Raw genomic sequence first — 25,477 nt, forward strand, 5'->3', positions numbered from 1 at the left:
GGGGTAGGTCAGAGGGAGAGGGAGAAACAGACTCCCTGCTGAGCAGGGAGCCCAACATGGGGCTCGATCCCAGGACCCTGTGATCATGATCTAATCCAAAGGCCACCCAGGTGCCCCATGAATTTTATCTTTAATTGGCTTTTTCAGGAAAGATTTATGGATATTGAATTCCTCTTTTAATTTCTTTTTTTGTTTGTTTTTGCATGCCTGATGTTTATTTTGACATTATACTTGAAGAACTACTTAGCTGGTTATAAAATTCTTGGATGTGTTTCTGTTAATGTGGAGTGGGTGAATATTCTCTGATAACTTTCCTACCCCCACCTTATCTGAAACCTGGTTGCTTCACAGTAGTGTAGTGCTGAAATGACTTTGGTCTGCTTTTCCATAGCCTGAGGGAGGTAAGGAGATGGGACAGTACTCAGCTAGAGCCATGCATAGTCTTTGTTGTACCACCTGGGCTCAGTTTTTTTGTGTTCTCTAATTTGATAAAATGTCACATGGTCATCCTGGTAGGAGTGAGTAGGATTCAGATCACTTGTGAAATTCCTTAGTGATCCCGGGATAATGACCTATCCTGGTAGTTTTCTTGCCTGTACTCAGGCTTCTGTAGGTAAGTATTTCTCCTGATTGTCATTTTGTAAGCTGTCAATTCACCCTTCAATCTTATTTTCTCCAAGGTTGGGGTTATTACTCAGAATCCTCACCATTTTGTTGCCTCGTTTCTGACTTTGATACTGTTTGTGGCCTTAGAACACAGTTAAGAACTCCCCATTCCCCACCAGCATTTTTGTTTCATTTCCTTATCTGTAGCTCAAAATAAGGTTGTGTCCTTTGTCTTGTTTGGTTCCTGCAAGTGAATATTTGCAGGGTTTTATTTATTTCTTCTAAATATTGGAGAAGACATTCTGAAATCTGTCACTTTTGGGCAAAATTGCCATATTTAATTTTAAAAGGCAATCTATATGATTTCACTTAATGTGGAGTCTAAAGAAAAAATGAACAAACAAATAGACTCATAAATACAGAGAACAAACTGATGGTTGCCAGAGGGGTGGGTTGGTGGGAAGAAGGGCAAAATAGGTAAAGGAGATTAAGAGGTACAGACTTCCCATTACAAAATAAATCATGGAGATGAAAAGTCCGGCATAGGGAATATAGTCGATAATACTGCAATAACATTGTATGGTGACAGGTGGTGACTACACTTATCTTGGTGAGCATTGAGTAATGTATAAAATTGTCAAAATCAATGTTTTACACCTGAAGCTAATATAACATAGTATGTCAACTATAATAATAAAAATGTTTTTAAAAAGAGAATACAATTTAAGCAGGGTGCTACAACAGACTGCTGTGTCAGGTGTGGGCCAAGAACAGCCTCATCTTATCTCAGTTTTCTGAACAAATATCACTTCCTTGTGCTCTGTGATCTGGAAAGGATTGGGAAACACTGATCTAAACTCCAGAACCTGAAATCCACATGTTTTGTTCTTTTAACAACAAATTTTGTTTTGTTTTGTTTTGGATGTGGATTACCTAGGATACATTCTCTATGTCTCTATAGGCTATTCCTTTCCTAGGCATAAAAAGTTTTGGTTTGTAATTAGAATAATTAAAAATAGCAGATGAGAACTGTAATTAAATTTCTTGTTTTTTAAAGTTGTATTTTTTTGTAAGATTTTATTGATTTGTCAGAGAGAGAGCACAAGCAGGGGAAGTGGGAGAGGGAGGAGCAGGCTCCCCTCTGAGCAGGGAACCCAAAGCTGGGCTCGATCCCAGGACCCTGGGATCATGACCTGAGCCAAAGGCAGACACTTAACTGACTGAGCCACCCAGGCATCCCTGAAGTTGTATATTTTTTATTGAAGAATAATTGATACACAATATTGTATTAGTTTCAGAGGTACAACATAGTGACTGAATATTTGTATACATTATGAAATGGTCACCACACTAAGTCATTACTGTATGTTACCACACATAACTGTTACAGTATTGTTGAGTATATGCTGTACGTTATATCTCTGTGTCTTATTTATTTTATTTTTTTTAAGATTTTATTTATTTATTTGAGAGAGAGAGAATGAGAGATAGAAAGCACGAGAGGGAAGAGGGTCAGAGGGAGAAGCAGACTCCCTGCTGAGCAGGAAGCCCGATGCAGGACTCGATCCCAGGACTCCAGGATCATGACCTGAGCCGAAGGCAGTCGCTTAACCAACTGAGCCACCCAGGCGCCCTCTGTGTCTTATTTATTTTAAAACTAGAATATTGTACCTCTTAATTCCCTCTTCCTGTTTCATCCACCACCCACCCACCTCTGCAACCATCAGTTTGTTCTCTATATTTATGAGTCTGTTTCTGTTTTGTTTGTTCATTTGTTTTGTTTTTCAGATTCCACATGTAAGTGAAGTCATTCGTTATTTGTTCTTCTCCATCTGACTTATTTCACTTAGCATAGGTCCCTTTAATCCATCCATGTTGTTGCAAATGGCAAGATTTCTTTTCTTTTTTGTTTAATGGCTGAGTAGTATCATATTGTGTACATTTCCCATTGTGTACATTTTTTTAGCCATTCATCTATTCATAGGTTGCTTCCATATCGTGACTATTGTAAATAATGCTGTGAGGAACATAGGAGTGCATGTGTCTTTTCAAATTAGTTTTTCATTTTCTTTGGTTAAATACCTAAAATTGGATTGCTCGATCATATGGTAGTTCTATTTTTAATTTTGGGGGGGAATTTCCATTACTGGTATCTTCTCTTTTTTTTTAAGATTTTATTTATTAATTTTGAGAAAGAGAGCATGAGTGGAGGGAGGGACAGAGAGAGAGGCAAAGGGAATCTCAAGGAGACTCTGTGCTGAGCGCAGAGCCCAATGTGGGCCTGATCCCCTGACCCTGAGATCATGACCTGAGCCGAAACCATGAGTCAGACACTTAACTGACTGAGCCACCCAGGCACCCCTCCATTACTATTTTCCATAACGGCTGCACCAAATTTACATTCACACTAACATTTTTCTCTACATCCTCACCAACACTTACTATTTCTAGTCTTTTTGATAATAGCCGTTTTGACCGATGTGAGGTGATACCTTACTGTGGTTTTGATTTGCATTTTCTTGATGGTTAGTGATGTTGAGCATCTTTTCTTGTGCCCATTTTTTTGCTCTTGTGTCCCATTTTTTAATCAGATTTTTTTTAATTTAGTTTCATGAATTCTTTATATATTTTGAATATTAACCCCTTATCAGTAAAATTACATATTTTAAGTGTTTATGTAATCTGGTTATATTGAAAATTTAATACAAGTTTGTTCATTCAGTAAGTGTTTATTGAATACCTATTTTAGATGCTAAGGAGGGGGATGTATAAACAAATATATGAAAGCATGATCAAAATAAAAAATGGGAGTGTATACCTACAGCCATGTGTGTTGCCACCCTGTATCATTCACATATTGACTACAACTCAAGTTGTGCTAGGCAGTTGGCCATGTATAAAAGTAGCACAGAATTCTGGCAGTGGTCAAATTATATGAGACACAAAGGAATTGATGAGCAGGATGGCTTCGAGGAAGTTTTGATATCAGAAAAGCTGGCTAGCGGTTGATAAGACATGGAGAATTGTAAGTAATTGAGTAATATTAAAGCATAAATTAAAATAGATAATGGGAGTGAGAAAGCCATAATCATAGCTCATATGCCATGGTGAGGAATTTAGCCTTTATCCTATATTACTTACATATTTCCACATAACAAGTTATCCCAGATTTAGTTGCCTAAAACAAAAGTTTTTGTCTCAGCTTCCAACGGTCAGAAATTTGGGAATCCTTTAGCTGTGTGTTTCTGACCCCTGACCTCTTATGAGACTGCAGTTAAGATGTCAGCTTAGGCTGCAGCCATCTGAAGCTTGAATGTGGCTTCAAGAGCTATGACCCAGATGGCTAACTCACATAGCTATTGAGAAGAGTTCTCATTTTTTCATTGGCTATTTGCAGGAGCCTTTACTTCCTCACAGAATGAGCCTCTCTGTAGGCTGCTCATAGCATGGCAGCTAGCTTCCCATAGAGTGAGTGATCCCAGGGTGAGAGGACACTGAAGACAGAAGCCACAATATTTTTTATAACATGAGCTTGGAAGCAATTTACATCACTTCAAGCATCTTATCTTATATTGGTGACACAGATCACCACTGGTATGATATAGAAAGAGTCTATAAATGGTATGAATACCAGGTTGTGGGGACCAATGGGGGCCATGTTGGAGGCTGGCTATCCTATCCTGGAAGCAATAAAGAGCTACTAAATATTTTAAGTGTAGAAGTGACATTTATATTTTCATTTCAGATACATGATTCTGCTATGGAAAATGAGGTGTAGGGACAAAATTAAAGTCATGAAAACACTGTAGTAATCTAAAGTTTTTGAGACCCTGAAATAAAGTAGCACTTAAGAGGTTTAAGAGATTTTTGAGAAACACTTAAAAGACAGAAAAAGCATAATTTATTGGTTGGTGATTGGATATGGTGAGTTAGGAAGTAGAGGAGTTAAGGATGACTATTAGGTGTCTGGGTTGAGAAACTAAGTGGATATTGATGTGGTCCACTGAGATGTAGGACAGTAAAATAGACCTATCCAATAGACATTTGGGTATCTGTAGGTTTGAAGTTCAAACAGAAGGAATAATAGTATAAAGTGAGAAGAGGGCCTACAGTGTATCACTAGGGCATTCAACGCATGGATGAGGGGGGAATGATCCTGCAAAGGAGATGAAGAAGAATTGTTAGGAGCTAGATAGTAAACCAGCAAAGTGTGATTTTTATAAAAGCCAAGAGGGAACCCTGTGTTGAGAAAATAAGGAAGTATAGCTAACCTATAATCATTAAAATGTAAAGCTCAGTGAAGCTCTTAAGTATAGTTTGAAAAGCCTTAACTAAATGCTTTAATTTAGTTGGTATGGTGACCCTAACCTCAGTGTGAAAACAAAATATAATTTTTTCCAAGATAGTAGGATTTAATGATCCCCTTTCCATTACCCCCTCCAGAACAAACACACACACACACACACGTACATGCATGCACATGTGCATCCACCCTCCCACACACACAGAGCCCACATGACTTTATAAGACAAAATTAGCTGCTTCTCCACCCCTTCCACATCTTACTGTAGTGGACAGCAAACTTTTTTCCATAAAGGGCCAGATAGAAAAGATGTTAGTCTTTGTGGGTCATACGGTCTCTTTTACGATTACTCGGCTGTGTCACTGTAGTGTAAGAGCAATCCTAGACATTATGTAAATAAATACGTGTGGCTGTGTAACAGTACAGTTTTATTTACAAAAACAAGTGGGACAGCAGTTTTACTTCTAGGTACCTACCCAAAATAATTGAAAGCAGGAACTCAAACAGATACTTGTACACCATTGTTCATAGCAGCATTTACAATAGCGAAAAGGTGGAAGCAACCTAAGTATTTTTTTTTAAAGATTTTATTTATTTATTTGACAGAGAGAGAGCAAGAGAGCACAAGCAGGGGGAGCGGCAGGCAGAGGGAGAATCAGGCTCCCCACTGAGCAGGGAGCCCGATTCAGGGCTCAATCCCAGGACCCTGGGATCATGACCTGAGCTGAAGGCAGATGCTTAACGACTGAGCCACCCAGGCGCCCCGTAACCTAAGTATTCATTGACAAATAAGTGGATAAACAAAATGTGGTGTGTATATGTATATACACAATGGAATATTATTCAGTCTTGAAAAGAAATGAAATTCTGACATATGCTACCACATGATGAACCTTGAAATCATTATGATGAGTGAAAGAAGCCGGACACAGAAGGACAAATATTACATGGTTCCACTTATCTGAGGTACATAGAATAGGCCAAATTCATATAGACAGAAAGTAGACTAGAGGTTATCAAGGGCTGGGCAAGTGGAGAATGGGGAGTTATTGTTTCGTGGGTACAAAGTTTCTGTTTAAAAATATGAACAAGTTCCAGAAGTGGATTGTGGTGGTAGTTGCACAACACTGTGATGTACTTAATGCCGCTGAATTGTGCACTTAATGGTTAAAATGGTAAATTTTATGTATATTTTACTACAATTAACAACAACAACAATAATGATAAAATAGAAGGGTAAGTTTGGCTCCTGGGTTATAGTTTACCAGTCCCTGGACTAGAAACTCTTTGAGTGCAGAGACTGTGTTTCTTTGAACTTAAATCCTTAGCATCTAGCACAGCTGTTTTATTAAAGATGTACAGAAGCTCAACATAGCCAAATGAAATTAAGAATTTGGGTCTTTCTTTTTTACTTGTATATTTATTTTCATAGTCTGTTTAATGTTTATTTAGTACTTAAGTTTTTTATTGCAAATTGAACACATTTACTCTGATGTCTAAAGATCACAGGAGGAAAAAGAAAATATATTTTTGTCATTAAACATTAAATGACTTTAATCTTCTCCATACAATTTTGAAAAATATCAATTTTAATGAGCTCATATAAAAATAAAATGTTTATGTTTTCTCTTTGTACATGTAACAGCCTTAGATTTTGCACAAGTAACTGGCTTATCTTCATGGTAGAATCTGTGACAATAAGTGGTCTGGGTGAGAAGTGGACCTGACTGACAAGAGTAGCTTTGTCTTCCTGTGAAGCTTCATGTTGGTCTTTAGAAATCACTAGTGGTGGAGAGAACATCCAAAGGGCTTTTCCTAGAAGAAAACCTGTACCTTTTTCACATTACATTTATATCATTTATGTTTTTTCAGGGCTATTTACAAATATTTATTAATGTTCATTTTTTTTTAATATAGGTCCCTCTTTACAAAGGAGGAAACCGAGAGGGTAAAGCTTGGTAAACTTCAAAGGGGATCATAGTTCTTAATGACAGGAAGAATCTTCATGTTTCAATTAAGAACCTTAGTCAGCTATGGCCCAACTCAAAAAGTTGACAACCTTCCTTTCATTTCTAGGAGAATCACTGATTGATTGACCCTAACAGAATAAGTAGATATTATCAGTCAGCCACTGTAGTATATAAGAACTAGAGTATGTTGTGACATTTGTTTACTTAATAGATGATTTTGGAGTTTTTTGCTTTTTGGTTTTTTTGTTGTGCAGTTTGTTTGGTTTTTTTTTTTAGACTTGGGGTCAGAATCAATTGAGGATGGTATTTTTTAGTTCATTGTTTAAGTAGAATTGAATCAAGAATCTTAGCTGTTTTCAATTGTATCTTCTTGAAATATGTCATTGAAATACTAGGATATATATTTTAGTGCCAGTACTAGTGGCACAGTTTAGTTTTTCAATCTGTGCTTAATTTCTTAGTCATTTTAAAATGCACCCAAAACAAAATTAACTACCTTGAAGGGGAAAATTGAAACAATATAGTAGTTACTATGTAGAGAAATTTTTTTTTAAAGATTTTATTTATTTATTTGAGAGAGAGAGAATGAGAGATAGCACAAGAGGGAAGAGGGTCAGAGGGAGAAGCAGGCTCCCCACTGAGGAGGGAGCCCGATGTGGGACTTGATCCCGGGACTCCAGAATCGTGACCTGAGCCAAAGGCAGTCGCTTAACCAACTGAGCCACCCAGGCACCCCTGTGTAGAGAAATTTTGATGGTCTATTTTGATGGTCCTTAAGCTGTATTTCCTACAAAATACTAAATAAATTTTGTGATTTTTATCAGTTTTCACATAAGCCAAAAAGTATTCTTCTCCTGTCAGGTTGAGAATTGAAGGCTTCTCTAGAAAAGAGGGCTTTTTTTTTTTTTTTTTTTAGTGCCAGTTTTTCATATATCTTTCCAATTTGTTGATTCTCTAGAGTGTGATCCATTTTAAAGCTTAGCTGCAGTGTTTATTTACACTCTCTGGCAGGCTGTGAAGGCTTGTGGCATTTCCTAGTGAAAAACAACTCCAGGACCAATGTAAATGATTGCTAACTGCCTCTTCATGATTTGGGTATCTTTTCTAGTAAGACACAGATGCAAGAAGTGAGCCAGAGGTCATTAAGAAGGAACATATCTGCCCCTCTTGTTTACAGAAGCTTTAATATTTATTAATTAAAGAACTTTTGTTACTGAATTCTTTTTAGGAAACTTTTGGATTGTATGGTCAATGGTAAAGAAGCAGCTTTTAAGAAAAAAAAAGTGTAATGTCTTAAACATAATATGATGACAAGATTTACAAAAACCTGTGTCCTTTGAGATTTATGAGCGATCAATCCCATTGTCATCAACATGTAGTTTGTTTGTAGTTGCTGAGAATTCCCATAGTCGTTTCTTTTCTGTTTTTGATTCACTGGAAAGCTTTTGCCTTGATAGGCCTATGATTCAATTATTGTAGTTTGCCTTGATCTCCAGTCGCCTTGCTCAGATTTTTTGAACACCTCATGCATATGTACAGTCCAGTCACGTTAATGACTTGGGAAGGTGTGAAGAGGCTAAGGAGCTAGATCTTTTCTCTTGACCTGTTTCTTATTGCAAAGGAATGTAGTAAAGCACTGCAGCTTTTTGTATCTATTGATCGCATGTGCCCAAAACCTATTCAGTCAAGTAGGTCTTTATTGAATAAAAGTAAATTTGCCTCTGTTGTATCCCAAAAGATCAGGGCATTGGGATCAGTTCTGTGATCATAATAGAGAGTCCCAACACTTTTTCTCCAGGGTTTCCTCAAGAAGTATAAAATAATATTCGTATGTGATGGGCCTTTGACCTGGAGGCTTCAGTAAATTCATAAAGTGATATTGATTGTCTAGCTAAAACTGACATCTTGGCTTAAAAGTAGTTCTTTTTGATAACCAGGAATGTGGTTTTGTTTGTTTTAGTGGCTTTAAGCATTTTATTCAAAAAGTTGACATGAAAAGATAACTTGATGATTATACTTAGATCTTAATGTAAAAAGCCGTTAGGAATTCAACAAACTTAACTTTTACAACTGGTTAGATTTCCAGTTTTCCCAAACAACAGTATGGAACTATTACCAGTCCTGGTTTAAATTATATCTGATACCTGCATAAGTCGCACTGATTCCAGTATTAGGTCTCCAAGCCCAAAGAATGTCCTGTTGACTTTGTCTCTAGGATTGCTCTAACTGGTGCTCCTTACTGAGTTACCTAGAGGAAAACCAGGTTCCTAGTCATTTGCTTTTTTATTTTGGGCACCAAAAAGTGCTCTTCTTGGCTTATGAGTTTTAAAGACTGGGAAATTTGACACGGAATATTATTTTTTGAGTGGGTAAATAAAGTTAGGGAAAAGCGGGGAACAAAGGAGATAAAAAGGGATGGGATGCACAAATTTATTCTGTAGTTCTGTTTCCATAATATTTCACTCAAAAGGGATTCATTTTGAATTTAGGATTTAGTGTTAAAAGGAACAGAGCTGGGGCAAGTGCAGGCCAGCACTAAGTAACAATGGTGGATTGAGACCTATTGTATTTTTTAAGTGATTCCAGGGCTGTCCAGGTGTCCTGATTTAAAGGCTGCTTCTTGAGTCAGGAAATTGTATCTTGTTCGGAGGTTTACTGTAATAAAGTGCATAGTCCTAGGGGATGGTACTGCTGGCCTCATGAATCACTTTACAGGCTGGCTGTACTGACCCAAGCCCCATGATTTATGTATGTCATACCATAGTAGGAATGGCAAATATGTAAGGCACACATGGTTTCTGAGATGCTTCCTTAACAGGAAAACTGCCATAAATCCATAAAGTGAGATAGGGCAGATCCAGCCACAGCTCATGTCATGTCCAAGAGATCTCGTCCTATTTTATAGGATGTATAGTTTTAGAACTGGTTAAATTTAACATTCTTCTTGGAATGTGTCCATGGCCTTTTTGTGTACTATGTTTTAGTCTACCCAGTCTTAGATTCATTACTTACATCATCTTTTGTATCTAAGCTTGTGATTGCCAGTATTGCAGTAAGATTAGAATTTTACCTCGTGTTTGAACTTCGTTTGATTCCCAGCACTAATAAAGAGATTCTCTTAGAATTGCTCTTAGGATTTAGGCTAGTCTTAGACTAGTCAAATACTGAGCCAAAATGGACAAGATAATTAATTTTTCATTTTAATCTGAATGAAATAATGTTATTTTAATTAAACTTTTTATTTTGAGATAATTGTAGATTTTGTAGATTCACATGTAGTTGTGAGAAACAATACAGAGAGATCCCATTGTACTCTTCAGGCAGCTTCCCCAGTGGTAACATCTTGCAAAACCAAGATGTGATATTGTATACAGTAGCACAACCAGGATATGGACATTGATATGGTCAAGATACAGAACATTTCTGTCACCACAGAGATCCCCTTTTATACTCCCGCCTACTCCACTCTCATCCCACCTTCCTTATCTCTTGGCCACGTCTAATCTGTTCTCTAATCTGTTCTTATAATTTTGTCATTTTAAGAATGCTATATAAATGGAATCATACAGTATATAATCTTTCCAGATTGTTTTCATGCTGCACAGTTATCTGGAGATTAATCCAGATTAATCCATTTATCAGTAGTTCATTCCTTTTTATTACTGAGTGATATTCCATGGTCTGGATATACTACCATTTGTTTAACCAGGACCCTGTAGGATATCGGAGTTCTTTCCAGTTTTTGTCTATTATGGAAAAACCCTGTTATAAACATTTGTGTATAGTTTTTTTTGTAACTTAAGTTTCCACTTTTCTGGAATTAATGCCCAGATGTACAGTTGCTGGATCATATGGTAGTTGCATATTTAATATTTTAAGAAACTGTCTAATTGGGTGCTCAGTCAGTTAAGGATACAACTCTTGGTTTCCGCTCAGGTCATGATCTCATGGGTCATGAGATCTAGCCCCACCTCGGCTCTGCACTCGGTAGAAAGTCTCCTTCAAGATTCTCTCCCTCTGTCCCTCCTCCAACTCGTGCTGTCTCGCACACACACTCTCTCTCTCTCAAATAAATAAATCTTAAAAAGAAAAAAGAAACTGCCAAACTGCTTTCCAGACTGGTGGCACCATATTACATTTTTACAGTGTGTAAGTGATCCTATCTTTCCCACATCCTTGCTAGCATCTGGTATTGTCTCTATTTTTATTTTAGCAGTTCTCATAGTTGTATAATGATATCTCATTGTGGTTTTTACTTTGCATTTCTCTGAGGGAGAATGATGTTGACTATCTTTTCATATGCTTGTCTCCTGTATATTATTTTCAGTGAAATATCTCTTCATGTCTTCTTTCCATTTTCTAATTAGAGTGTTTATTGTTGAGTTTTGAGAATTCTTTATTCTGTACAAGTCTTTTATCAAACATGTGGTTTGCAGATATTTCCCCCAGACTGTATCTTATCTTTTCATCCTCTAAACAGACTCATAACTGTGACTTTAATAATTCAGTATATCTTTGAAATTAATTTTATTTTTGAGGACACATTTAGGTTAACAGCAAAATCAAGTGGAAATTACAGAGAGTCCCCATACACTGCCATCTCCATATATACACAATCTCCCCCATATATACATAATTTCTCCCACTATCAACTATGAATACCAGGGTGGTATATTTATTACAATCAATGAACCTACATTATGTCATTGTTACCCAAAGTCCGTAGTTTATATTGGAGTTCACTCATTGTTTTGTACATTCTGTGGATTTTGAAAAATGTATGTCATGTATCAACCACTGTAGTATCATATAGAAGTTTTACTGCCCTAAAAATCCTTTGTGCTCATTTATCTCTTCCTCTCCCTACCTCCTGGAAACCACCTATCTTTTTACTGTCTCCATAATTTTGCCTTTTCCAAAATGTTGCATAGTTGGAATTTTATACTATGTAGGCTTTTCAAAATGGCTCTTTCACTTAGTAATATGTATTTGAGTTTCTTTTACATCTTTTTATGGCTTCTATAACTCATTTCTTTTTAGTGCCAAACAATATTCCATTGTCTTGATGTATCACAGTTTATCCACTCATCTACTGAAGGACATCTTGATTGATTCCAAATTTTGGCAATTATGAATAAGACTGCTATAAACTTCCCTGTCCAGGTTTTTGGATGTAAGTTTTCAGTTCATTTGGGTAAATACCAAGGAGCATGATTGCTAGATTATATTGTAAGAGTAAGGGTTAGGTTTTTGAGCAGAAACTGCCAAACTGTCTCACAAAGTGGCTGTACAGTTTTGTATTCCCACCAGCAGTGATGAGAGTCATTTATTCTCACCAGCATTTGATACTGTCTGTGTTTTGGATTTTGGCCATTCTAATAGGTGTGTAGTGATATCTCATTGTTGTTTTAATTTGCAGTTCTCTAATGACATACGATGTTGAACTTTTTTTCATATGTATCTTCTTTGGTGAGATGTCTAGGTCTTTTGGCCATCTTTAAAATCAGGTTATTCATTTTATTATTGTTGAGTTTTGAGAGTTTTTTTATATTTTGGATAACAGTCCTTTATCAGTTGTATCTTTTGCATATATTTTCTCCCATTTTAAGGTTTGTCTTCTCAGTCTCTTGAGATCTGAAATTTTTAAGCACGTTTTATGAAATAACAGTGTATGTTTGTTTTACAACAGACGTATCCAGAGTACAAAGACTTGTATGCTTAAATTAAGTAATTTAAAAGTGTTTGTTTTAATGTTGAGACATTATTAATGAAATGTAGGGGAAATAATTTTTAGATATACTTGTTAACCAAATAGGAGAGGGATTATTTTCCAGGTTTATAAGTGTCACTTACAAATAATTTTTTAGAAGGAAACAACCAGTTCCTTTTTTGAATAATATTAAACAATTGATAAATAAATTACTACTTAGTATATACTGCTTCAAAAAGCCCCCAAATCCATTAGGCCACCAGTTGCTACCCAGCACAACATACTATTCTCCCCACAGCTTCAAAAGGCCTAAGTCTTCACCTGCCTTATTGCCTCTAAGGGCACTCCAAGCTCAGTCTACCACCAGACTTCATAATGTACCCTTGTTCTAGTCACCTAGATTTCTCAGGATAACATTTTAAGATTGAGGCCTTATCTTGGCTCAATGCTTAGTGTGATGTTTATCACATACAAGACATTTAATGAATGTGTACTGAACTGAGCTGAACCAGCTGGAGCAAGCGGGATTAGAAGACTGAATTTTAAGTGAAAAGGATTTAAAAGGCACTAAGAAAGTATAGATTTGAAATGTGAAAATTTTCAAATGACTAAAGCATCAGGCTGGAAAATTTGGGTTGGAGCCAAACTGAATGGTTTGAATGTCTTGTAGTTTGTAAATTGATATACTTATCTTTTACATAGAATGGTGAATTTTTATAGCTAAAAGGTATTTAGAATTTATATTCTTAATCCAAAAAACATCAAATTGAGATCTGTCAGTAGATCCTCAAATAATTTCTCTTTCTCCTCTACCTTCAGTCTTAAAGCAAGTATCCTCAAGTACTGGCACATGCAAACAGAATTCAGAGAAATTTGCAAAAACTAAAATAACACACATAATTAGAAATTATCTGGGGTGTTTTTTGAGATTATAACACTTGCTTTTATTCTTTCTGTTGCTTTCTCTCTCTTTATTTCTTTCAAAGTACATCCAAATACAACTTCTTATATTCATGATCCCCTCTGTAAGACAATGTGTATTTACAAAAAGACTGTAATATTAAATGCCAATTCAGTATGTGTACTCAGTCAGTCTCTTAGTTTTCATTGTGATAAAATTCTCAGGTATGAGAAGCAATCAAGTCTTCTTACCCAGACATGTGTTTGGACAAATCAAATAATCAACTTTATAAATTAATACATAATGTTATGTTGTGTTGTTTTTACCTTCACAAAAAGCTTTTAATTTTTTTGTTAGACTAGTAGCAGAGATAAGGTGTCTTAAGAATTGCTGTTCTGCGGAGAGTGTCATAGAAACTACCACAGGAAAGTTGACAGAACTCCCAATCAGTAGATAATAAGCCCCTTTGTTAGGGGCCTAAGTGGCTCAGTCGGTTAAGTGTCTGCCTTCAGCTCAGGTCACGATCCCAGAGTCCTGGGATCGAGTCCCTCATCAGGGTCCCAGCTCAGTGGGGGATCTGCTTCTCCCTCTCTCTCTGCCCCTCCCCCCCCACTTGTGCACTCTCTCTCTCTCTCTTTCTCTCTCACTCTCTTTCAAATAAATAAATAAAATCTTAAAAAAAAAAATAAGCCCCTTGTCATCTGTGATATAATTCACAGGAAGTCATTTCATTTTGCCTCATCTGACTCAAGCAAGAACATTCCGTGATAATGTTATATTTTAATCCCTATAAAATTTAGTAGTATCACTCTAATCATGAACAAACCATGGAAGATGCACATTTGTTGTTTGTACTCTTTATAGTAATTTCTTAAGCCTTACTTTGTTCTCCAAAATAATCAAGGCAGGAGTTCCAACATCAATTAACTGTTTAACTGAGATTGTAAGAATAGACTTTACTCATGGACAACTTACAGATTGCTTTAAATAAAATATTGGGGTTTGAGTTGAAGATGGTGGCATATGAAGTTAATAAATTCACTCCCTTCCCTGGATACAATGAATATACAACCATATATGAAATAATTTCCTAGAAAAAGACTAGAAAATTGGATGAGCAGAGCCTCCACACACACAAAAAAAGGCATCAAGATGGGTAGGAGAGGGAGAGACACTGTCTTGCCAAAAAAGACCTACCCCATTTGCTGCAGTTCACCATTATGAGAGATCTCAAAAATACTTAACTATTCCCTGATAAATGAGCAGGTTTTCCTCCACATCAGGCATGCCAACCCTTGGATCCTGCAAAAGAAATAAGACCCCTAAATGCCAGGTTTTGAAAAACAACAAGGACTATGTCCAGGAAAGCCATAGATCTGTAGGGAATAGAGAACCACCCAACACCCACCCTCCGCCCTTAAAGGGCTCACTCACAGACTCATTCTCTTTGGGACCTAATGCAAAAACACCAATTTGAAAAGCACATAGACCAGATGTGAAAGAGTTCCACTTACTAATCTTAAAGTGCCTATTGGAGAGGTAGGAAACTGTTGGGACTTTCTCCATGGATGGAGACATTGGCAAATGCCATATTTGCCATTTCATTCTACCTTGCCATTGTCAGTGCCCCACATCTTCAGTGCAAGTGTGTGTCACAGCCAGGTTGGGCGACAGCCTAGCCCACATGTACTCTCCAATGTCAGTCACATGTTGCAGCTGGGCTGGGCGAGAGCCCTGCCAACCCCCTCACAACAAATATGCCCCATCATAACATGGGAACCCACAGTCCACACAGGGGACACCCCTTGAGTGCCTAGCTCTGGTGGTCAGAGGGGATTGCACTTCTGAGATCCATGTACCATCTCCTTAAAAAGGTGACTGACTCCTTTAAGAGTGGGAGAGGTAGTTCTTTTGCCTAATACACAGAAACAGAGTCAGGCAAAATGAGGAGACAGAGAATAATGTCCCAAATGAAAGAACAAGACAAAACATCAAAGAAAGACATTAATGAAATGGAGATAAGCAGCCCACTTTGTAAAGTATTCAAAGCAGTGGTCATAAAGATGCTCACCAAACTCAACAGAAGAATGAAGGAACACAGTGAGATCCTTAACAAAGAGAGAAAACATAAGGTTTCCAAGAGAAGTTACAGAGCTGAAGAATATAACTGAACTGAAAAATACACTAGAGGAGTTTAATAGCAGACTGGATGAACCCGAAGATCAGATAAACAAACTAGAAGACAAAGCAATAGAACTTACCCAAAGTAACAAAACAACAAAAGAATTTTTAAAAATGAAGATAAATTCACTTTGGGGATAATGTCTAGTGGAATAATATTTGCATAATAGGGCTCCCAGAAGAAGAGAGAGAGTAAAGGCCAGAGAACTTATTTGAAGAAATAATGGCTGAAAACTTCACTAATCTGGGAAAGGAAACAGACATACAGGTCCAGTAAACCCAGAGAGTTCCAAAACAGATGAACACAAAGAGATCCACACCAGACACATTATAATTAAAATAGTAAAAGTTAAAGAGTGAATCTTAAAAGCAGCAAGATAAAAACAACTTAATGCATACAAAGGAAACTCAATAAGGCCATCAGCAAATTTTTCAGCAGAGACTTTGCAAACCAGGAGAGAGTGGCACAACATATTCAAAGTGCCAACAGGAAAAAAAAACTTTCAATAAACAATTCTCAACATGGCAAGACTATCATTCAGACTTGGAGAGATTAAGAGTTTTCCAGACAGATCTAAAGATGGTGGCTTTGGCAGTGAGGGACTCTGTGGTGCTGTACATGAGTACTAGCCAGCCCATGGCTTTTGTCAGAAAAATTCCCTGGACCATGGCCTCAAGTGAGTTGAGCAAACACTTTGCACAGTTTGGCCATGTACGAAAGTACACTGTACCTTCTGACAAAGATACTGGATTTCACAGAAATATGGATTGGATTCAGTTTTCTTCAGAAGAACTTCAGGATGCACTGCAACAAGAATATCATATTACTGATGGAGTAAAGCTCCACATTCAAGCTCAAAGGCCAAAAGTTTTGCAAGGGGATCAAATATCTGATGAAGAAAAAGATTTTCAAGACTATTACTACCTATTAAATAAACAAAATTGAAAACAAAGTTTTCCAGACAAGCAAAAGTTAAAGGAGTTCATCACTACTAAACTGACCTTAGCAAGAAATGATAAAGGCACCTCTCTAAACTGGAGGGGAAAGCACTAATTAATCACAAGAAAAGATACAGAAGTAAAAATCTCACTGGAAAAGGTAAATATGTAGTAGAAGTAGTGGACCAATCACTTATAAATCAAGCATGAAGGTTAAAAGACAAGAAAAATTAACTAAAACTACAATAATTAGTTTAGACAGTAAAGGATGTTTAAAATGAAAAGATGTAAAATGTGACCTCAAAAATAGATTACTTGGCGTTCAGTTTTCCCACTGCTTGACTTATTTCACTTAGCATAATCCCCTCCAGTTCCATCCATGTCGATGCAAATGGTGGGTATTCATCCATTCTGATGACTGAATAATATTCCATCGTATATATGAACCACATCTTTATCCATTCATCTGTTGAAAGGCATCTCAGCTCCTTCCACAGTTTGGCTATTGTGGATGTTGCTGCTATGAACACTACATCAAAAACTAATGATGTACTATATACTGGCTAACTGGACATAATAAAAAAATAAATTACTTGGGCAGGAATGTAAAATTTTGAAGTGTATTCAAATTTAAGTTGCTGTCAACTCAAAATAGCTCATTCTATACATAAGAAGCTGTATGTGAACCTCTCGGTAACCACAAAACAAAAACTTATGAATAAATACCAGAAAGCATGAGAAAGGGCAGACAGAAAGCAATTAACAAAATGGCAATAAGTACATGATTACTTTAAATGTAAAGAGACTAAACTCCAATCAAGAAATTGAGTGTTCAATGGATAAATTAAAACAAGACCCATCTATGTGCTGCCTAGAAGAGACTCAGTTCAGAAGTCAGGATACATAGAGACTGAAAGTGAAGGGATATAGAAACCATGCAAATGGAAACAAAAAGAAAGTTGGTGTAGCTATACTCGTAGTATACTAAACAGGTTTTAAAACAAGACTGTAGCAGTGCCTGAGTGGTTCAGTCGTTAAGCGTCTGCCTTCAGCTCAGGTCATGATCCCAGGGTCCTGGGATCGAGCCCCACATCGGGCTCCCTGCTCTGCGGGAAGTCTGCTTCCTCCTCTCCCTCTGTGTCTCTCTCTTGTGTTCTCTCTCTCTCTGTGTCTCTCTCTGTCAAATAAATAAGTAAAATCTTAAAAAAAAAGACTAATGGACAAAAACGTACATTATATAATGATAAAGGGGTCAGTCCAACAAGAGAACATAACATTTATAAATATATACACACCCAACATAGGAGCACCAAGATATATAAAGCAAATATTAAGGGACCTAAAGGGAGAAATTGACAGCAATACAATAGTAGAGGACTTTAACACTCCCTTACATCAATGGTTAGATCATTCAAACAGAAATTTAATTAAAAGGAATTACTGACTTTAAATGACACATTAGACCAAGTGGACTTAATAGGTGTATACAGAATATTCTATCCAAAAACAATAGAATGCACATTCTTCTCAAGTGCACATGGAACATTCTCCAGGATAGATCACATGTTAGGCCACAAAACAAGTCTCGATAAATTCCAAAAGATTAAAATTATATCAAGCATCTTTTCTGAACACAGTGGTATGAATCTAGGAATCAATTACAAGAAGAAAAGTGGAAAAAACACAGAAATGTGGAGATTAAACAACATTCTACTGAACAACCAGTAGTTCATCAGAGAAATAAAAAATACCTAGAGACAAATGAAAATATAAATACAACATACAGAAATCTTTGAAATGCAGCAAAAGTGGTTCTTAGAAAGAAGATCATAGTAATACAGGTCTAACAAGAAACAGGAAAAATCTCAAACAGTCTAACTTTACACCTAGAAAAAAAAGAACAAATGAAGTCCAAAGTCAGTCGAAGGAAGGAAATAATAAAGATCAGAGGAGAAATGCATGAAATAGAGACCAAAGTAAACAAACAAAGAGATCTATGAAACTATGAGGTGGTTCTTTGAAAAGACAAACATAATTGACACGCCTTTGGCTTGACTAATCAAGCAAAAAAGAGAACAAGCTTTAATAAAATCAGAAATGAAAGAGGAAAAGTTAAACTGACACCACAGAAATGCAAAGAATCATAAGAGACTATTATGAACAACTGTATGCCAAAAAATTGGACAACCTTAAAGAAATTGATAAATTCCTACAAACATACAATCTTCCAAGCCTGAATCATGAAGAAATAGAAAATCTGTATATGAGTGAGGAGATTGAATCAGTAATCAAAAAAACCCAACAGAGTCCAGGATCAGACAGCTTTACTGGTGAATTCTACCAAACATTTGAAGATTTAATACTTATTCTTCTCAAACTGTTCCAAAAAGTTGAAGAGGAGGGAACACTTCCCAACTCATTTTATGAGGCCAGCATTACCATTATATCAAAACCAGGCAAGGATACCACACACACAAGCACACACATACACACAATTACAGGCTGATATCATTGATGAACACTGATGGAAAAATTCTCAACAGAATATTAGCAACTGAATTCAGTAATATGTTAAGAGGACCAAACACCATAATCAAGTGGGATTTATTCCAGGGATGTAAGGATGGTTCAGCAGCCACAAGTCAATCAGCGTGATACACCACAATAACAAAATGAAAGGAAAATATCATGTGATCATCTCAGTAGATGCAGAAAAAACATGACAAAACTCAACATCCATTTATGGTAAAAACTCAACAAACTGTGTAGAGAGTGAACTTACATCAACATAATGAAGGCCATATGTGACCCACAGCTAACACCATACTCTGGTGAATAGCTGAAAGCTTTTCTTCTCAGATCTGGAACAAGATAACAATATCCACTTTTACCACTTTTATTCAACATAGTATTGGAAGTCCTAGCCATTATCAATTAAGCAAAAATAAATAAATAAAAGGTGGGATGCCTGAATGGCTCAGTCGGTTAAGCATCTGCCTTCGGCTCAGGTCATGATCCTGGAGTCCTGGAATCAAGCCCTGCATCGGGCTCCCCACTCAGCAGGGAGTCTGCTTCTCCCTCTGTCCTTCCCCCATTCCTTCTCTCTCTTGCTCACACTGCCTCCCTCAAATAAATAAGTAAAATCTTTTAAAAAATAAAAAAAAGAAAGCATCCAAATCTGAAAGGAAGAAAACTATTTGCAGATGACATGATATATATTAAAAAGACTCCACCAAAAAAACTGTTAAAACCAATAGATGAACTCAGCAAAGTAGCAGTATGCAAAATCATCATACAGAAATCAGTGGTATCTCTATACACTAATAAAGAATTGTCAGAAAGATAAATTAGGAAAAAAATCCCATTTACAGTTACATCAAGAATATAATACCCAAGGAAAAATTTAACCAAGGAGGTGAAAGATTTATACAATGAAAACTATAAAACACTGATGAAAGACATTGAAGAGGACACAAATAATGGAAAGATATTCCACGCTCATGGATTTCAGGAATTAATATTGTTAAAACGTCCATATAACCCAAAGGAATCTATGGATTCAATGCAATCCCTATCTAAATTCCAATGGCATTTTTCACAGAATAAGAACAAATAAATAATTCTAAAATTTGTATAGAAACACAAAGAACCTGAATAACCAAAGCAATTTTGAAAAAGAATAACAAAGCTGAAGAAATCATACTTCCTGGTTTCAAACTATACTACAAAGCTATAGTAATCAAAACAATGTGATATTGGGCATAAAAACAAATAAATCAATGGAATAGAATTGAGGTCCCAGAACTAAACTCACACATATACAGACAACTAATTTACAAGAAAGGAGCCAAGAACATGCAATGGAGAAAGGACAGTCTTTTCAATAAACGACGTTGGGAAAACTGGACAGCCACATGCAAAAGAGTGAAACTAGACCACTGTCTTACACCGTACACAAAAATTAACTCAAAATAGATTAAAGGCTTAAATGTTAGACCTGAAAGCATAAAATGCCTGGAATAAAACATAGGTGATAAATATTGATATTGGTCTCAGCACTATTTCTGTGGCTCTGACTCCAGAGGCAAGGGAAACAAACAAAAACAAATAAATGGGATTATATCAAACTAAAAAGCTGCACGGTGAAAGAAACCATCATCAAAACAAACTGATTGGGAAAAGATTTTTGCAAATCATATATCCAACAAGGGATTAAAATCCAAAATACATAAAGAACTCATGCAACACATCACAACAACAGCAAAAAAACCAACCCACTTAAAAATGGACAGAGGTTCTGAAAAGACATTTTTCCCAAAAGAAGACATAGAGATGACCAACAGGGACATGAAAAGTTGTTCAACATCACTAATGATTAGGGGAATGCAAATTAAAGCTGTAATGCAGTATTACCTCATACCAGTTAGAATGGCTGTTACCACAGCTATGAAAAAGACTAGAAATAACAAGCATTGAAGAGGATGTGGAGAAAAGGAATCTCTCATATGCTCTTGGTGGGAATGTAAAATTGGTACAGCCATTAAGGAAAAGACTATGGAGATTAATCAAAATATTAAGAATAGAACTACCATATGAACCAGTTCTTCCTTCTCTGGGTACTTATTCAAAGAATTCATAAATGCTGATTTGAAAATATATACCAAAAAGAGATATCTTTATTGTAGCATTACTTACAGTAGCCAAGAAATGGTAACAACCTAAATGTTCCTTGATGGATTAATGGATAAAGAAAATATTGTGTATGTGTGTGTCCATGTACACACAAACACAGGCACACACATATACACATATAATTGATCCCTTCACTCATTTTGCCCGCCTTTCAGCCTCCTTCCCCTCTGGTAACCACCAATCTGTTCTCTCTATATATGAGTTTTTCTATATTTTGTTTTGTTGGTTCATTTGTTTTGATTTTTTAGATTCCACATATGGGTGAAAATCTTACAGTGGTCTTTCTCTGTGTGACTTATTGCACTTAGCATAATATCTTCAAAGTACATCTATGTTGTTGCAGAATACAAGATTTCATTCTGTTTTCATGGCTGAGTAGTATTTCAATGTGTCTGTGTGTGTTTACTACTCAACCTTTTTCAATATGGCTTCTGCTACCGGCCCTGAAACTGCTTTCCACAGTACCTAGAAACATTCTAAAAGCTAAATCAAATGGCAGTTTTGCAGTCATAGTTTTGACTTGTCTATAAACACTTTAAAGTATTTGATCATTTATTTCTTGAAACTTACTTTCTTTAGCTTTCAGGATACCACTGTCTCCTTGTTTTCTTCTGTTGCTGAGACTGCCCCCCCCTCAGTTCTTTACAGACTTTTATTCCACCAATGCTATGTGCCTCGCTTCTGATCTTGGTGCTTTCATGCACTCCTATTATTTCATCGACCTCCTATGTTGATCATTTCCACATCTATCTTTAATTCAGGGCCTGGCTCCAGGCCCATCAGTACAACTTCCTACTACATACCTTCTTTCTCAAATTCATGGAGTCTTTATAAGGATTAAATTACTTAATCCACGTAAAATGCTTAACAGAGTAGCAGGGTCTGTAGTAATCATGTTGGCGGTATTGATCATGGTGAATTTTTTCCCAGCACATTCATATTCTTTTATTCATTCTTTTGAGATCCATTAGTTTATTGTTAAGTCATCACTTTCCAAACTGTGTTCTTGGAATATTAGTATGCTTCCAGGTGTTAATTGGTGTTCCCCAGAAAACTGAGGAAGTAGGGTTCTATGGTCAACTAACTTTGGGAAATAGTTTATAAAAGGGTTGGTAGACTTTTTCTCTGAAGAGCCAGATAGTAAATATGTTGAGTTTGGGGACAATTTGGTGTCTGTCATAAGCACTAAGATTTTCTGTTGCCATGCTAAAGTAGTCATAGAAAATACATAAACAAATGAGTGTGTTTTGCCTCATTCATATTTTGTTTATAGACATTGAAATTTATATTTCAAATCATTGTCATAAACTATATTTTTATATATTAGAATATAAATTATATATTTTATATATGTTATATTATGTCACAAAAATATTTTTCTTTTTGTTTTTTTCAACCACTTAAAAATGTAAGAACCATTCCTTGCCTATAGGCTCTACATCAACAGGTGGTTATTCAGTGGCCTATAGGCAGTAGTTTGGCTACCCCTGCTTTAAAATATAGCGTCCTATTAAAGATATGTAATCTACACCATAAAAAGCTCTTGTGAGTTCTGTACCGGCAGGCTATTAGGCCCAGTGTTCCTCCTATTTATTTGACCATGGAAATCTTTTTTTCACGGGACATTTGTTAATATCTCTTTCCATACTTCTGTGGAATAAACTTTTGAGAAATGTTGACCTAGAGAATAACTGTATGTGCTAGAGGTGAAATTTTGAGCTGTGGAACAGACTGGAAGTAAAGGAAAGTATCTTGCCCTTATTACCTCTGATCAGGTAAGCTAACTAGTCATAGAGAGAATGCACTTTGGAAAATTGAATGACCCCTGTAAGAAAGGTACCAGTTAGACACTACAGCTGAGTCAGATTGGCTGAGTTGCAGGTAGACTTGATAACATTCATGCCATCAGTCAGCTTTTAGAAATAGGGAAAACATGTACATTGCTATAACATGAAACAAAATGGAGGGCGCCTGGGTGGCTCAGTTGGTTGAGCAACTGCCTTCGGCTCAGGTCATGATCCTGGAGTCCCGGGATCGAGTCCCACATCGGGCTCCCTGCTCAGCAGGGAGTCTGTTTCTCCCTCTGACCCTCCCCCCTCTCATGTGCTCTCTCTCCATTCTCACTCTTGCAAATAAATAAATAAATAAAATTTAAAAATGGAGCTGCTCTAAGAGAGATAAAATATTCAGTTGAGGAGGAAGACATCCAGAGGCCATAAACAAAATATAATCAGTAATAGTTATCATTTTCTCTAGTTTTAAACTATTTACTATTTTTAAAGTAATAAGCAAAGTTACAGAGTTTTTCTTTTTAAGTAATCTCTATACCCAATGTGGGGCTTGAACTTACAACCCTGACATCAAAAGTCACACACTGCACCAACTGAGCCAGCCAGGCACCCCTAAAAGATTTTTTTAAATTTTAATTTACATATAGTAAAATTCTAGAACTTGTTTTGAAATAATATTTTCAGTTGTCATTTTCCTATATCTTTGAGAAGTAAACGTGTGACTTAGTAGGCTGTGATGGTTATTATGCTTTACTACTTTTGAACATATTAAAAATATTATTTTCCCTATTAAAAATAATACCACTGCTATGGAGAGAAACTTCAAATAAAAAAAAAAATCCACACTTATCAGAAGATTCTGCATTTCCCATTGTTTTATGCCTACTGTAACCATGTGCCCCTTATATGCATAAGAAAAAATAGGTGTAATAACCATGCTTCCCAAATTATGTTTGGCATTTTACAAGTAGCTAAATCCTAAGAAAAGATGCAGAGAAGGTGGGATCATCCAAGCTGGCAACAATAATAATTCATCTGCCAAATGCAAGCACAGTTCCTTGCCCATTCCTATAGAATTTCCCCACCAGATGTTTCATTCCAAAGCTGTGTAGGAGAGGAGTTGTTCTTATAATTTTTGCCAACAAATTGATAGCAGATGGACGATAGAATTGTTGAATCATTAATAGAGGAAGGTAATAAATTACTGAATTTGTTTTCATCTGTTTTGGCCACCAAGTGCTTTTGGTGACCTTCAAGATCTCAGCAACCCCACTGTCTCTAGTCCCCTCTCAGCACACCCCATAGTTACTCATGTATATCCCTGTAGATTTTATATGTTTCATATATAGCCTAAAGAATATTGTAGATATTTAGTCATTGGAACTTTACCCACTTTTTTTCATGCAGTGTACCAACCAATTCAAACATTACATGTTCTGTATAATGTTGGATTTTTTTCAAATCAAGACACACTGAGCTGTTGATTATGCTGCAAGGTGGAGAAATGAGTACCATGATACCACAGGCATTCTTCTAACAAATGTCATAGCAAACAGACTTGGAATGCAATGGAAGCTTTAAAAACAGAGGCAAGCCGGCCTCCACGGTAGCACAGTGTGGACAGCTGGTACGGACATGTTATCCATCTATGACTGGGAAAGGTTAACTAAACAGTGGGACAGTGACAAAGTGCAGGGATTAATTGCTTAAAGCATTCAGTAATTCTTAAAACAGACAACTAAATAAATGGAGCTATTCTGGAGTTTGAATTCTGAGAAACAATGTAAGACTTTATTTTCCTTTGGAAATAGAGACTTCCTTAAGAAGACACAATAAATGGTATAGCCTGAAAGTGTGAGTTAAAGAACAACAGGTGTGCCTTATTTTGAAGGGACTATGTCTTTATAAGGGGGGTTTGTATTCTGAAATTTTCTGTTCATATTATACCATTAAACTTGAGGCAAAACAGACATACTATTATGAAATAGTAAGACAAAATGAAAGAAAAGGCCAGTATAAATCTTTTTGTATACATCATCCCCAGATGTTACTGTGAACCCACCACTTAGCTTCATCTCTTGAGACTCATGCTAAAGCTGTCTCTCCACCCCTCATCTCCAACAGAAATCAGTGGGTTTAAGAACATAATTCACTAGGGATTTGATAGGATTTGAATAATGCCCAACAAAAACTCCCTTGGCTGCCAGCTATTGTTAAGGCAGAGATTTAGAAAGCAGAAGATCCTAAGTTCACCTGTCTGTCTTGTGATGGCCCTTGCCATAAAGAAAGGAAATTTACCTATGAATGCATTATGTGATGTTCATAATAATATATTATATAATATATATAAATATATATCATATATATGATAAAGAAGATATATAT

The 25,477-nt window shown here is 36.3% G+C and overlaps 1 protein-coding gene and 1 long non-coding RNA gene across 17 annotated transcripts in view; one reads left to right on the plus strand and one right to left on the minus strand.

The window, feature by feature from the left end:
• The window catches only part of ERC1 (ELKS/RAB6-interacting/CAST family member 1), a 560,596-nt gene that overhangs the window by 377,355 nt on the left and 157,764 nt on the right, over positions 1 to 25,477 (plus strand). The window lies entirely within an intron of this gene.
• The window catches only part of LOC113921827, a 59,068-nt gene that overhangs the window by 23,718 nt on the left and 9,873 nt on the right, over positions 1 to 25,477 (minus strand). The window contains exon 2 of the long non-coding RNA XR_003519827.1: positions 14,736 to 14,792. This is a non-coding gene — a long non-coding RNA (uncharacterized LOC113921827). The remainder of the gene's footprint in view (positions 1 to 14,735; positions 14,793 to 25,477) is intronic.

This window comes from Zalophus californianus, chromosome 9 (assembly GCF_009762305.2).
Source record: "Zalophus californianus isolate mZalCal1 chromosome 9, mZalCal1.pri.v2, whole genome shotgun sequence".
In the NCBI taxonomy this organism is placed as follows: domain Eukaryota; kingdom Metazoa; phylum Chordata; class Mammalia; order Carnivora; family Otariidae; genus Zalophus; species Zalophus californianus.